Genomic DNA, 14,599 nt, shown 5'->3' with positions numbered 1-14,599 from the left:
GGAAAAAATGGCAATTATTTTCGAATTCCCGAGTAAAAGTTTTTTTAACAGAAATAAAGTTTCTAGACTGTACTTTCCCTTCAAAGAGCTCTTAAGAGAGCTTTAAAGAGCTCCGTTGAAAAACAAAAGCGAAATTGCAAGTATAACATACAACCACTAGCTTACTTAACACATTGAGTTTTTTCAAAAAGTTTACATATTTAAAGGTTACCATATTACTTTTTCATACTCACCAACCATTAATGCGAGAAAAACCATTCTCCTGAACAATTTGGCTAGAATTTTCTTTCGAACTTTCAGATATGAATTCGGCATTTTTGGGATCACCGTCTCGTGAAACAGTGCTGAAGGAATTGGTCTGCGTTCAATGGCTTTGGGCAGACTTTAGACACAGAGATACGTTTGATCTTGAGCGAACAAGGAAGAAAGTAGAGACCAAACTAGGCGTGAGTTTCTAACACATTATTCCTTAGGTTTGTTGGTACTAAATTGATTAGCTGGGTCTGTATTTCCTATATAAAGTTAGGCAACACCAAAACATGACAAGAATAATTATTTTTCATATACGAAAGTGTCACAGAAACTTCTATGAAGTGGCAGGTGGCTATGAATTGAAAATTGCTCAAAGCGAATTTTTTTTTGTGTGTGTTCGTTGTAGAGAAACCAAAATTGTTCTCACCCTAGGTACTTTTTTTCACTTAACTTCCCATTAACACCAACAAAATAGTTTTCAAACTTGCTATTGCCTTAATTTCAAATAGCGGACGACAAGTCAATGACTCGCACCACTGTTTTTTCCCTGTAGTTTTAAAATTATAATTCACCCGTAGGTTGGGCACACACTGACGTATTTATGTTAACGACATCGCCACTGAGAGATGTGTGATGAATGAAGATTAAAACAAAACTAAAGAAAGAAGAAATTAAAGAATTTTAACTCCTCAAACTATTTAAGTTGCATTTAACGAATACAGACTTTCTTGAGAGACTAAAAATTAGCCAAGCTGACAGCGGATAGCAATTGAAGGATGCAAAATAGGGATTTTAAACATTACTCTATTAGTATCAAAGAGAAATGAAGTGTTTCATTTTAATGCCGACAAAACGAGAATTATTAGGTCAAGGAGACAGAGGAAAACGAAAAAAACGAAAAATTAGTACGTACTCAAGGATGTGACAATTATTGCTGCTTCTTTTGCTAACGTCATCCAACGTCTGCGTGGCCTTCAGTCATAAACCTACCGATGGAAAATTCCCGCATGTTTAAGCATTACAATAAGGAGCCTTGGCCTTGTGTTTCCAAAGAAAACTTGATAATTTTCACTTGACCAGCGTCGCTCATCAAATTTACATAAAATAATGGCTAAATAAGTCATTAATGAAGCCGATTTGTACAATTAAATTGAAATACTACCCATTTCAATCATACGAAGAAGTGTTTCTGTCATCCTTGCGTGTAATTATTAAAGCAGATGTATCCGAACCCTGATTGCGACGCATAAATATGGTCTTAAAAAGCCAAACATTCGTCTATTGGATGTATTACTATTATCGTTATCATTTTAATGAAAAAAAAACATATATATATATATATATATACACAGATTCGATGCGTCCTCTTTAATTCTTCAACTTCTGTATACTGCCGACCCGAACTATCAACACTGAACAAACGTAATGAACTCGCGTCTTCCTGCCGCCACAGAAACAAAGCCCTCCTACGCAACAACTAAATGTTAAATTCCGCATTGCATAAATTAGATCATATTGTATATATAAGCCATGGTAAAGATCTATTCTCATTAAATCCCCTGATGAGTGGGCAACCACGAAACAGGTTTGTAGGGATGAACTGGTAGTTTATTTGTCTTTTTCCTCCCACAATATATACATCGCTCTACTCCTATGTATTGAGCATTGTCTTACGTAAGTCATTTACGTTGTCGGATCAAAGCCTCAAGCCTACAAGACAAGACCGAAGGGGAATATGGGATCTTAATGAATAATTATCAGCAAAATTAATAATGCCTCGTCCATAGAGTGAAGATCTCCGATGGCGAGCCATTTGGATGAAAGAAATGTTGGGGTTTCAAGTGGATGAGGTTGTCGGTAATCGGTCTTGTCCCGTACCCTTGAAGCTTTGATCCGACAACGTAAATTGAAATAGCTGTATATATATATATGTATATATAGCATTTACTCTCCTCAGAGTTCCTAAGGATCACACACTGGGTTTCGTTCAGAGTAAATATTTAAGAAAGGGATAAGTTGCTGTTTGATTTTGAAAAGCTTTGCGGCAGTTTGTTTACACTCTGCACTTGGCTAATAATAACACCCAAACTGATCTTGGTTGAGAAGAGGTAAAGTGGATTGATCTAAAGCTTTCAACGTTACCCTTTCGGTAAAATAGTTAATCGTAATTCCTTTCCTGAGATGCGGCTTTTCAGCATTATTTTCATCGGCTGTTACATGACCTAGGTGGCTGCTGTTAATCATGATTTAATGAGAGTGTCTTGGAAAACATCCTCTCGATCCCTAACCTTTGCAAACTAACCAGTATCCTCTGTCAGTGTTCGTATTCAAATTTATTTCGAGGTTTTCTCTAAATTTATTTCGAGGTTTTCTCTAAACTGCCGTTTCTACTTTTGGTCGCAACATGATGTTCAGATTTGGTTTTTTCTTGAAATATTGCTTATTCAGACTGCTTCATTTATGCCCTACATAGCGATGTCAAATGATTTGATGTAAGGCCCGCTTATTGCGGAGTGAGACTATAAACGGTTTGGGTCCAAATCTTTTCCCCTTATGACCTCTTATGACCTAAAAGGAACATTTTAGCTTGTAGATTCATTAAAACATCTCCAATATCAAATTATTGTAGCTACGCACATAAACAGGTGGATGATGGGTAGATGAACATCATCCGTACACAGGTGGCGAAGGATTATAAGAGGATAAGGTTTTTCATAAGAAAAAAAAAAAAGTTTTTTCACAGAATTTCGTTTAGTTTGAATGTTATTTTCAGTTTTCTCATGCAAATCAAACTGAAATTTGTGCTTGTGACTATTGGGTATCCGGCTATTAATCAAACAGAAAGCAATACAGACGCAGTACAGAAAAAAACCTAATATTCTAATTCTACCATTCTTTGTTTTGTTTTCAGCTGAAAACTGTCAGGGTATTTATATCAATGTCCTATCTTGACAATCACTGAGGCAACATGACTGATTTTTGCAATTAAGATGCCAAACGCATGTCACGCTAACACACGGTGTTTCTCGGTCGATTATTTTAGTTGCCCTTATCAGCTCATGTTTGGCGGAGGCAAAATATGCAGTATAGTAAATAATCGCAATTGCCCTATCAATCTCTCATGTGGAAAAGCATTTGCTTCTTTGTCTGTCTTTTTTCCAGATTTTTGTTTTTGTTATTGTTTGTAAAAAAGTGACAAGAAGACAGACAATCCGTAACATTAACAAAAGAAGAAGGAAACAGAATTGATTGGGGCTAGACTTCGTCATTTAGACACGCTATGCCCAGTCCTTAGGTGGCTCGTGTATGCGCAGACCGGGGAAAGTCCAACCATTCCGTAATTTAGCCTATCCTCACAATGTTCTGCGGAGCAAAGGCGGTGCAGTAACGTCTAAAGCAGTTTTACGAGACCATATCAACCAAATTACAAAGCCTCAACTTTGCCTCGTTTTTTTAAAGGGGAACGCCAAAATTGTGTTTCGTATAGAAGAGAACAAACCTACGCTGTAAAGGAACATGCTAAGAGTAATGTGGTCTCAATCCTCACGGAGAGCTTTTATTTCAAGTGTTAAATCTTGATCGTTTCCGCCCTTTTGAAGGCGGATTCAAATCTCATACATGTTTATTCATCCACTGAATAAACATTCTAAGGAAATGAAATATCGCAAATCACAGACAAGGCACTGAAAAGCCAACTTAAGGTTGGCATTAGCTGCCGAAAAACAAACCAAAACAAATCAGGACTTTCTTCTGTAGAGATAATGACTTGTCCTTTTTTCCTTATTCTTGTTTTGTTTAGCTTCGCCGTTTTTTCGCGGCTTTCCAGTGAATGTTCTTTTTTGATATTATATAATAGCTGCCGGATTTCTAACTTGCAATATTTTGTTTAGGTATGCCTTACTACGAAATTTCAATTTCATTTATTGCTGTTATGTACAATGTAGCATGTTGCAAACTACATGGAGGTTTAAGTTGTTCGATACTATTTTAGTTTTTTCGGCGTCACTCAGTGGCTGAACCTTTATTTTTCTCGGCGGAGCAATAGCTGTGGAATCCTCATTTATTTATGAGGGCATTACAGATGTTCGCTTTGTGCTAGTCCCATCATCCATTGCTGGGAAGATTGCCTGAAACCTTCTCCTCAAACGAGCTCTTATCTATAAATCGCAAGTTTAATTAGCCACTCTATTACATTCAAAGAATTTGAAATTCGTAGTCTTTTTGTTTTTGACTTTGTATTGTTCTATGGTATGGAAGGAAATTCAATAGCGGCCAATTTTCACAAGCCATAACGAAATTTGACGTCATACAGTTATCTCTGTTTGGTGTGCATCACTAGACTTGACGTAGCACCCTTCTCCTGACCAGCCAATGGAACTGAAGCGTAAGATGGATAATTTATCGATCAAGCAAGACTCTAGTGCACAAGTCATGCGAACGGGGCCCCATATCTAATAGTATATATTAACAAATATAACTTATCAAAGTAATAAAAAAAGGAAAAAAAGAAATGAATAATTACCACTTTTTAAAGCTTGTAGCAAACAATGGAGTAAGAAAAATAATTTTGCTCTTTTTAAAAGAAGCTTACCGATATTGTTATAACTTTCAGTTTACACAACAATCAGTCTCTCTCTCAATGGTTTCTTAGCAATCAGTGTTGAGCCACTTCTTATGACTATTCAGTTTCTCACCAAATAGAGATATCAACCATGAGTTGGAAAGGACTGATAACCTATTACTTCGAGTCTTGAAAGGTTCACCTAACGAGCATTAGTTGCTCACCTGACGAAGACGTTTTTACATGTCATTATTTACATGTCATTATTTACCGTGAACAGCGTGTCCGTTGGAAAATGAAGAGTTATTTATTTTCGCTTGCTTCTTTACTAACCCTTTGATTTCAATTTGTTGTTTGGCACTTCTCCCGAAAAGCTGCTCTTACTCCCTTTATTCAGTTATGTCAATATAACACTCTAAGACTGAAAATCTTGTCTATTGTCAAAACCTAAAATACATTCATGTTGATATGCGGAGCCACTCATGCTTCGTTGGCACCATGTAGTTCTGCTTAAGTTCTTTAGTTATTACTCGTATTCGATAAAATACTTCACTACACCTTAAAGGTCAAATTCAGAGATTTTTCCCTCGTTTCCATTTCACTACCCAAACGACAGAGGATTTTCTCTCGGTAATAAAATAAACCCTATGAACTTTAAAGTCTCCTTCAGCCCACCTGTCTCATCATCTACAAACCATTTATATTTTTTTCTGCTGTTATTTTACCGATGTTAATGTTCCTGCAAAAGAAGACAAGATTTAAAAGGAGGCTAAAATCGTTGCAACAGTTTTTGGTCTCCCTCTGTGTAATTATTATTTGTTTTTATTTCTTTTCTCTACTTTCTTTTGCCATAGCAAAAATTTGGACTTACACTGTGCGAAAATATGCTTAACAGCTAAGATGATTTTACGGAAGCAAACAGGCCTTAATAACAAACACAACTTTATTGCACGAAACTCACAAACACTACTTAAAGCACTTTGTTAATAAGCTTTCACATTAGAATTACAATCAAAGGCAAATTTGCGGAGAAATTGAATCTATTAAAATTGATAGGCGAATACTACTTCACTATTACGTAATTAAACAATTTAGAAAAAAAATTTAAATGTCTAGTACGCAATAATACCATGACCTCACTGTTCTTTTGGGCAAAGCTTAAAGTACTGAAAGGCGAATGAGTTCTGGATCAAGACGGATTTAGAAACACGCAACACACAAACAATCCTTTACATTCACCATACACTACTGAAAATAACCGAGGCCCCTAAAAAAATAGCGAGAAATGGAATCTTTCAAAACTGGCCAAAACATTTGTGGGAACTATTCCATGTACTGAAATAAGAAAGGAACGGAAGTTAGCACATCGTGATTGCAATGAATCGAAAATTGTAAAGGATTTAATAGTCTTAAGGTCTAATCAGCCGTGTAGACCAAAAATACAAGCTATACCACGAACAATATTAATCCTAAATTTCTTTTTTTTCTATTTTAGACATATTCAAATCCCGAAAGATCTGTATTAGAACACTTCCAATTCGCACGAGCTTGTCCCTTGCTCTTTAAGAGAATCTACCTTTATGAAAATATTGCGAATCATTTCGTCCCCTTTCTAAAGAGTGATCAGTTACCATAAATCTTTAGGTAAAGAATATTAAGGGTGCCCCTTACTCTTCAGAGGTGGGGCAGTGAAGCAGGAGGAGGGGGGTGATCTGTTTATGTCCATATGTCATGCAAACTTTATCAATATTAGGTTAAGAGAAAGGACTGACAAATATAAGTTAAAGTACCATGAATCCCGCCAATTGATCAAAATTAAATGGGTAAGGCTTTTAAGTCTTTATTGCTTCCCCCCTCTCCCTAGTTGCTAAAAACGTGCTGGTTATCATTTTTTTTTTTAAGTATTTCGTAACTCGACTTGCCCTCACGAGATGTACAGATCTCTGCGGGTGAAGATGTTTGACATTGATCCTCCTGGGAGGTTTTAATTTGCAGCAGGCAAATGCACTGCTCATTTTACTCTTACCATAAACACTGAAGCTGCCTCATGGCCGAGACAAACTCATGATGAGTAAAAACAAAGCTTAATATTCTAAGATTATAAAAGGAACTCTGAAAATTCGTGGGGGGAGGGAGGGAGGGGTGATTGAATATTGTAGGCTCACCCAAGTCTTATAGTGGCACAAAGAAACCAACATCCTACACACCCATCCATCCCCTCCTTACCCTGACGAGAAACGATGATCGGTTCCTGGTTCGTGTATGTTTGTATTTATGTTCCTTTCATTAGTAAAGTTTTCACTAAATAGTTAATGGTTATATACTGCCAAATTTATTTGTGTACTTAATAAATATCAATTGCACCAAAATTGATTTATACGGTTCAGGCCTCATTACCGGTTAAATGATCAATCAGTATATCATATACTCGTGTTCTCTGGCAACTTGATTCTGAGACAAATAATTTTTCCATAGAATAACAATGATGCCAGAAATGTCTCGTTAAATATCTTTAATCAAGCTAAGTCTGTGGTTTAGAAAATTACTTAACAGCTGGACGAAGAAAAAAGCATAAATACAAATTGAATTAATTTGAATCAGCTACAGCCTAAGCAACATAAGTGAAGCTGTTTACAAATTCATATAGTATTTTCCCATTTCATAGGCAAGAGAAAAGTTCAAGGTCCACTGATTACTCTCGATCCTGCGCAGGAATCCCAGTATCATTGTGACTTTGACGGGCTTGACAGTTTCCTCTACTGTCACCTGGCCTTTGATTAAATGCATCTGGAAGGAGTTTTTGGACTCTTCTTTTGAAACGCCCCCTTATCTAGATACGAATAAGGTCAAATTAGGGGCACTTATTATTTGTAACCAGTTTTCTTGATATGAATTACAGAGAATCAAAATTTATATTTACCTCACTATTTCCCAAGCAGTGAAAGAAGAAAATGAATAATCCCTTTAAAGAAATAAAATATGACTTTATTGGTTGATAAATAAACAAATAGGCAAATATATGCAGAAAAAAAGTAGCTTTACCCTTTTTGTCTGTTTTGTTTTGTTTTTTTTTTCTGTCGTGAATGTAGGGTTGTGTTTTCCAGAACAACTCAGCTGGAGATCTCCTTTCCTTATCATCTATGATCGATTACTTATTTGAGGCTTATTTTTCCGAATACAACTCTATCCGTCAGAAGTAATCGATTCATTGTGACTTAAGCAGAGCTTTGGAGATAAAAATGCAATTTAAAAAGGAAGGTTTAAATGGTCTTGAGTCGGCTTTTTTTCGGAGAGTCACGGGTCTGGCGTCTAAAAGAAAATCTGAATTATCTTTCGATATGGAGACGCTTTTCAGTATTTCTGACACACATCACGCCGTAAGTACGCCCTTATTTCTACCCATGAGCAAAAGGTTGTAGATGACTTTACCTGAGTGGAATTAAGGATTACAAAAATGTAGGAGAAGGCGATGTGTAACGGCGCAAGGAAGCCAATCAGCCACGTAACACCCAACAATGGAGCTAACACCACGCATGCACGGACACCAAGCCTGGAAGATGAACATTCGCTCTGAAAACACGAGCTTTTTATCTGAATTCTGGATCTTTTTCCCCTCTAGTAGAAGTAAAGAAAGATTGAAAACTCTTGGCTTAAATTAAACGCAATGAATAGCCAAGATATAACGTTAGGAGTGACACACCAACCAGTTTGAAGGTCCTTCATCGAAAACAAACTATCCTTTATGTGCTAGGGCTTCTTTTAAAGCACGTCCTTTTGAAGTCTAAGCTTTCCACCAAAAACAAACAAACAAACAAAAATATTGACATTATGGACCCCATTTAGGGGAGAAGCAATTCTTATCATCCCACCTGATCTGCTTAGTCTGGCTATCTTTCACCTGTTGGATTGTTGTCACTTCCTTGATAACTCGCACGAGGATCATCACGTTAATCTTCAGGTATTAAAAAGGAAAACAAAAGAAGAGAGAGAACATGAAAAGACAAAAATGAAATATCACACAAGCTTCTGTTGTAAGTTTTTCTGGAAGACTTTCAAAGGCTCATCACGAGAATAGACACGATTGAAAAAACGTTTTCTAATCAACGTTGAAATAAATATGTTTAGATGACTAAACTCCTATCAGTAAAACTTCAATATGTTGCCACTTACAATTGCGATCAATCCAACAAAGGAAACAAATATCCAAATGATATTGTTAGAGGAAGACATCCAGCAGCTTGGAAAAATAAAAGGCAAAGGGGAACAAACTGTTAATTTTTCCACTTTAATGCAGCATGTTGCCTTTTTATTACTTTTCAAAATTACGAAGAGACGTCATGTCGTATAGTAATTTACAAATTCTTACTCTCCTATAATAATACATAGAGAAATCCGCAGCCTGAAAGAAGGGAGTGCCTTGTGGGTAAGAAGAGGGAAGTGGGAATGGGGGGGGGGGGGGGGGGAAAGACCACTTTGGAAGGCTGAATATTTATGTTAATAAGTCCTTGCACTCCCTGGAGTCCTGGTTTAAAAAATTTAGGAGGCAGGGAAAGGGAAGGTGACAAGAGGGCACCAAAGTCCTTCCCCCGTCCGCCTTATTTTTTTTTTTTCTTTTCTTTTTTCTGTCCAGGTTCATGCTTTCAGGCTTCCACCATTTTGTATACAGTCTATAAAATAAACAAACTTTCAAACTTACCTTTCATCATTAACAAAAGTTTCGATTCCATCATTTCCTGTAGCGATACCCAGACATACAACAACTATGATTGCAGGCAGTTCTGAAGAAAGTAATAACGAAAATAGGTTATTACGCGATTATGTAAATTTCCAATCTGTATTTTATGTTGTTAGTCATGAAACCTTTTGATTGTGAATATGAAATTACTAATACACTGTGAATTTGAAAAGCTGAGTGATTTCAGTCAACTACATCTGCAAGCATGTTTAGGTCTAGTGAGCACCGGAAATATTTTAAGATTGACTAAGGTACACCTCAAGACGATCCAACGGTTTTCAAAAACTGCGCATGTTCATTTGACGAATTAAAAAATGAAGCCATTTTAAGAAAGTTTATTCGTATCGGTTTAAGCCAATCACAATCAAGATATTTTGTCGAGTACATTCTTTAAGACCTATCCCGTTTTTTAACATATTCCTTACCCCAGCAAAAGCCATGATAGCGATACATTTTGTCGGTAATGTTGTAAACCTTTACAACAAATAAATAGATATAAATCCCCTCGACAAGCATCCAGCAAAAACTGGTCATCAGGAAATACTGCATAAGAGCTGCCACAGCCACACAGGCAGCCTGCAAGGAAAAGGTAATACCGTAAAAATGTAATAATTCGCCCGTCAAATGGTATTTGTCAAAACAGTAATCCAAAAAACAGAAATTAAAAAAACCAAACAAAACAGGACGAAAATTGTAAGAAAACAGACAAAAATTGCAACATATATAGAGAATATGCTAACAAAAAAAAGAGCAAAAATATCCAAGCAAAAAGAATCACTCTATGGATCAGTCAGTATTTAAATCGATAAGAAGCTAGATCTATTAAAAAACAAGCAAACAAACAAATAAACTAACAAATCAGAAGAACAGCAGCATCAACTAAGCAACACGAAAATAGGAGTTCAAAGAGTCACCTGGTTTCCCGTGGAGTCAATTCCAGCGAAAAAGATGATATGTCCTGCTCCAATGCAGGAAGTCAGACTAACCCGTATGTGACACAAAGCTGAATTTCTGTCTCTGCAAACAAGCCAATAAATAGTAACGAAATGAAATTCATTTAGCAGTCAGAAAAAAAAAAAAAAAAAAAAAAGCTAAGGTCAATGAATGGCAAAGGAAACCATCTAAAAGATAATTGTAAATCATCCACCAAATGGAGGAATAAATACGCTGACATAATACATGTTTACATTAATTGATTAGTGAATAACGAATGGATAAAAGAATAGTGACTTAAAAGTTTCCATTTTACGGTCACGCTCATTTGAAGCAATTTCCAATCCTTGGCGAAATATCATTTTTAAAGAAAGATCATCTCAGAACGTTTGATTTCTTTTCCAGGTATGAGCAGTCCGTTTTGACATCGATGTAGAACTGATCTAATTCCATTCTTCTAAATATAGTTAATATCCTACAATTCAGTAATATAGCAGTGTTAGTCAAATGTACTTACGTAAGCTGAAGATAGCTGATAACCGTGAGTATAACTCCAGTGAGAGATAAAGCCATCCCTACTCGAGTGAGGAGTGTCAGAATTTTGTCATGCTCATCTGACGAACGAGTTTTATCCTGATTGAAAAACTGTAAACGTCATAATTATTTTATTTGTATTAAAGGAAGTGTACATTTTAATGAACATAAATGAATGCGATACTTTTCATGCCTCTCTGTACCTTTTCAGATCTATATGACATTATTTTGTAGTAAAAAATAATATCCACCTTCCTGTCATCAGCATCGTCGATGAAATCCATGAGTACAGCGAAGTGAGTGAGATGATTGCAAACGCATTCCGTATGGTCATCGGATATCATCTATGTTTGACATCCTTTACTTGACCAACTCCCGAAGCTTTAAAAAAGAGTGTAATAAGGAGGAAGGAGTCAAAGTAGCTAATTCGATTGGAAACCCCTTCCTCCCTCCACCTGAGTAGACTTCAATTCACTCCACTAAATGTTAAGAAATATTTCAGTTACTTTTATATTCCGCTCAGATAGTTTTAGCCCCGATGAAAAACTGGAAGAATTCACGCCATTGATAAAATTTATGTCGCAGTGGTGCTTACTTTTCTTCAGAGAAGCTCCAGAATACACATGTTCTTTTTTTACGATTCACCTAAAGGAAAAAAAATCGAGTGATGTAATTCAAGGAGTACTATAGCGAGGCTCGGTGATGCATTACTGGTAACTGACTCGTAAGGCGTCATAGCTATAGAATATTAACGTAACACTCAAGTAAAATAGTAATTCTTAATATGATGGTACCTGGGACCACCCATTAATGAAACCTAACATCCATTTTGTGGTGACTTCAAGGTGACGAAATTTGAAAATTGGTGGGAAGCCTAATGGGGTGTAATGCTAATTTACTAATCAAGTATCGGGCAGTCTTCAAATCGTTAGCCAGTCATTAAATCCCAGTTTGAATTGAGGCAAAAAATGACAACATTATCACCTATATGTGGGATGTATGAACTGTTGGTATTCCCCAACAAGCAACGCCAATTAAATTAAATTTAAAAAATAATAACAGATAACGAAAGAGTAGCGTATATACCTGTGCGTTCTTAAAAACCAATGTGATGTTTTCTGCTAAACATTGAGCGGAGAGTCTATTACAGCGGACATAACTACACTGTCTAGTATCCTGAAATAAAGCAAATTGAATGATCACAAAACAGTAAATTAATTTTTTTTCTATTTGTTCTTCAGTTGTCAAATAAATTATACATACTTTGTTTTGTTATCTCCCTCAGTGTCAGCTGAATAGTTTGAAAAAAGCTTAGCAAGGTTGCTGTATTCGAGCCCAAGTACTGTGGAGTCTGTTAAAAAGGTAAATGAGAACTGCATTGATTTCGGCCTCCAGAGATGTAATTTTTTTGAAAAATGACGATGGCCTTTAAATGCTCTGGGCACTAATGTCATTACAGACAGCTAAATCATGAAAAAGGGCAATATGCAATTTTTTTTTTTTTTTAAGCATAAAGTTTCTTCGTAATGACGCCCAAAAAAGAGAAGCAAAAACAAAAAAAGAAAAAGAAAAAGAAAGAGACTCGTGAAATTTTAAAACAGAAACCGATTTGGTCCAAGATGAAGGGAAAAGCTCACTGCAGTAAATGCACACTACATGTGTATTACATATTTCGTAATGCACGTCGGAATGAAATCATTTCCACAGAAGAGTTGGCCAAAAAGTTATGGGCAATCGTCTGGTAAGAAACTGACTCAAAACAAAGAAGGCTTTTTACTTCGATCCAGATTAGCTGACGGAACCTTAATAAAGTTCCCGTGATTACTTCCATTGAACAGAAAGTCATCCCCTCTCTGTAGGACATTGCGTCTAACTCGAAAGTCTATATTGATAAAAAAAAAAAAAAACAAAACAACAACAAAAAAAAAGCAAAATGGTACAGCTTCGACGTATATTTTCATTTGTCTACAAAGTACGACTGGATAGAGGTGATGAGCATAATAAGGCAATGACCCACATGACTAGAGTGTGTTCAGTTGCATAACCTCCAACCAATGATTTCGCATGCAATAATTTCTCTTGAGAATTGAAAGCCACAGTTAATGCTTCTGATACAGCACAGGGAAAAATAAATTTTTCTTCAGTTTTAGCTAATGTAAACGATAGTGGTACTGGCTCTTAATGTACACGTAATGCTTGCCCGAACTCACAAATGAAAAAGTTCTTCTCCAAAAAAAAAAGAGAGGCAAGACTATTTTGCACTTACTCAGATCTTTATCGACATCAATAAGTTCGGGAATTGTAACGCCCAGCCGCTTTCTGACAAAGCTTACTATAAAGCTTTCAAAACAGAACGAAGCAAAAACAGTATCCTCCACTTTTTTATCCTCTGATGACTTGTCTCTCTGTAGTAAATACTCGGACCATATACTTTGGATTGAAGTTCTGAACTGCTGTTTTGCATTCTTCATGTAAAGAGATACAGTTAGCAGATTTCAGGAGTTTTAACAAGTAACTAGGCTATTCTTTTGCTAAAGATATTTCAGGTTAACTTGAGTATACATCGTGGCCTTGAGCTCTCGTCGCACTTAACACAAACAAAGTATGAGAGAAACGGCTGGTGAGCAAGCATTCAAACAGTCAAACACTAAGTACAGCGAACTTGCAAGTTGCAAGCCTACCATGAGGAACAAAACTAAGTAAGTTTGAAACCAGCCAATCAAGCCGCAAAAACAAAAACACAAAACAAACAACAACAACAACAACAAAATCAACTCATTAACTTATCACTAAGCGATCAATAAAAAGTAAACTGAAACACAAGCTAAAAAAAATAATGTTAGGTGAGATAAACATTGAAACTGCTGCTACACCATCATCTCCTGTGCGTCGACGGTGTTTTCGGTGTTTTTAGTGCCTCCATTCTGTAGCAAAACAAAACAAAACAAGGATCACTCAAGGTTTCTGGTAAACCAGTCCAAAAACTCTCGATCTAAAACGACCACGATACCTCGTTTTGCCACTCTGCGACAAACGAGGCTCGATTACGCAATCGAGCTTCGATTTTCCAATCGAGCCTCCATTTTTCAATCGAGCCTCCATTTTCCAATCGAGCCTCCATTTTCCAATCGAGCCTCCATTTTCCAATCGAGCCTCCATTTTTCAATCGAGCCTCGTTTCTTTAATCGAGGCTCGTATCGAGAAAAAAAAAAAAAGAAAAAAGAACGGAGGAGAGGTAAGTAGGGAGAAAAAATAGAGAGAAAGGAAGGAAGGAATGCACCAGGCGGCAAACGTAATTTACTTATTCGAGAGGGCCCAGGGTCCCGGAAGGGTTGTATCGGTATGGGTAGAATCCACTGAGCAAATGATTGCAGGCGCATTGATTGCTCAGCGATTGAACAAAACAGAAGGTAGGAAAGCCGCATTAGGCGCTTCTGTGATTTCATGCCAAAAGAAACCGCCAACAAGTTGTGAATGGGAGATGAATAGATGGAATGCGAGAAAGCACAGAGGATAATTTTCGTTTCTTGGTTTCCAAAAGTTTTACCCGCCGAAAATGGAGTGTACATCGCAGGTACAAAGCG

The 14,599-nt window shown here is 36.6% G+C and overlaps 1 pseudogene; it reads right to left on the bottom strand.

The window, feature by feature from the left end:
- Positions 1 to 7,451: 7,451 nt before the first annotated feature.
- On the bottom strand, positions 7,452 to 14,174 carry LOC131791518 (adhesion G protein-coupled receptor L4-like; annotated as a pseudogene).
- Between the last annotated feature and the right edge of the window lie 425 nt (positions 14,175 to 14,599).

Source organism: Pocillopora verrucosa, chromosome 5 (genome assembly GCF_036669915.1).
Source record: "Pocillopora verrucosa isolate sample1 chromosome 5, ASM3666991v2, whole genome shotgun sequence".
NCBI classification, from domain to species: Eukaryota; Metazoa; Cnidaria; class Anthozoa; order Scleractinia; family Pocilloporidae; genus Pocillopora; species Pocillopora verrucosa.
This window is presented reverse-complemented; position numbering and strand designations above follow the sequence as displayed.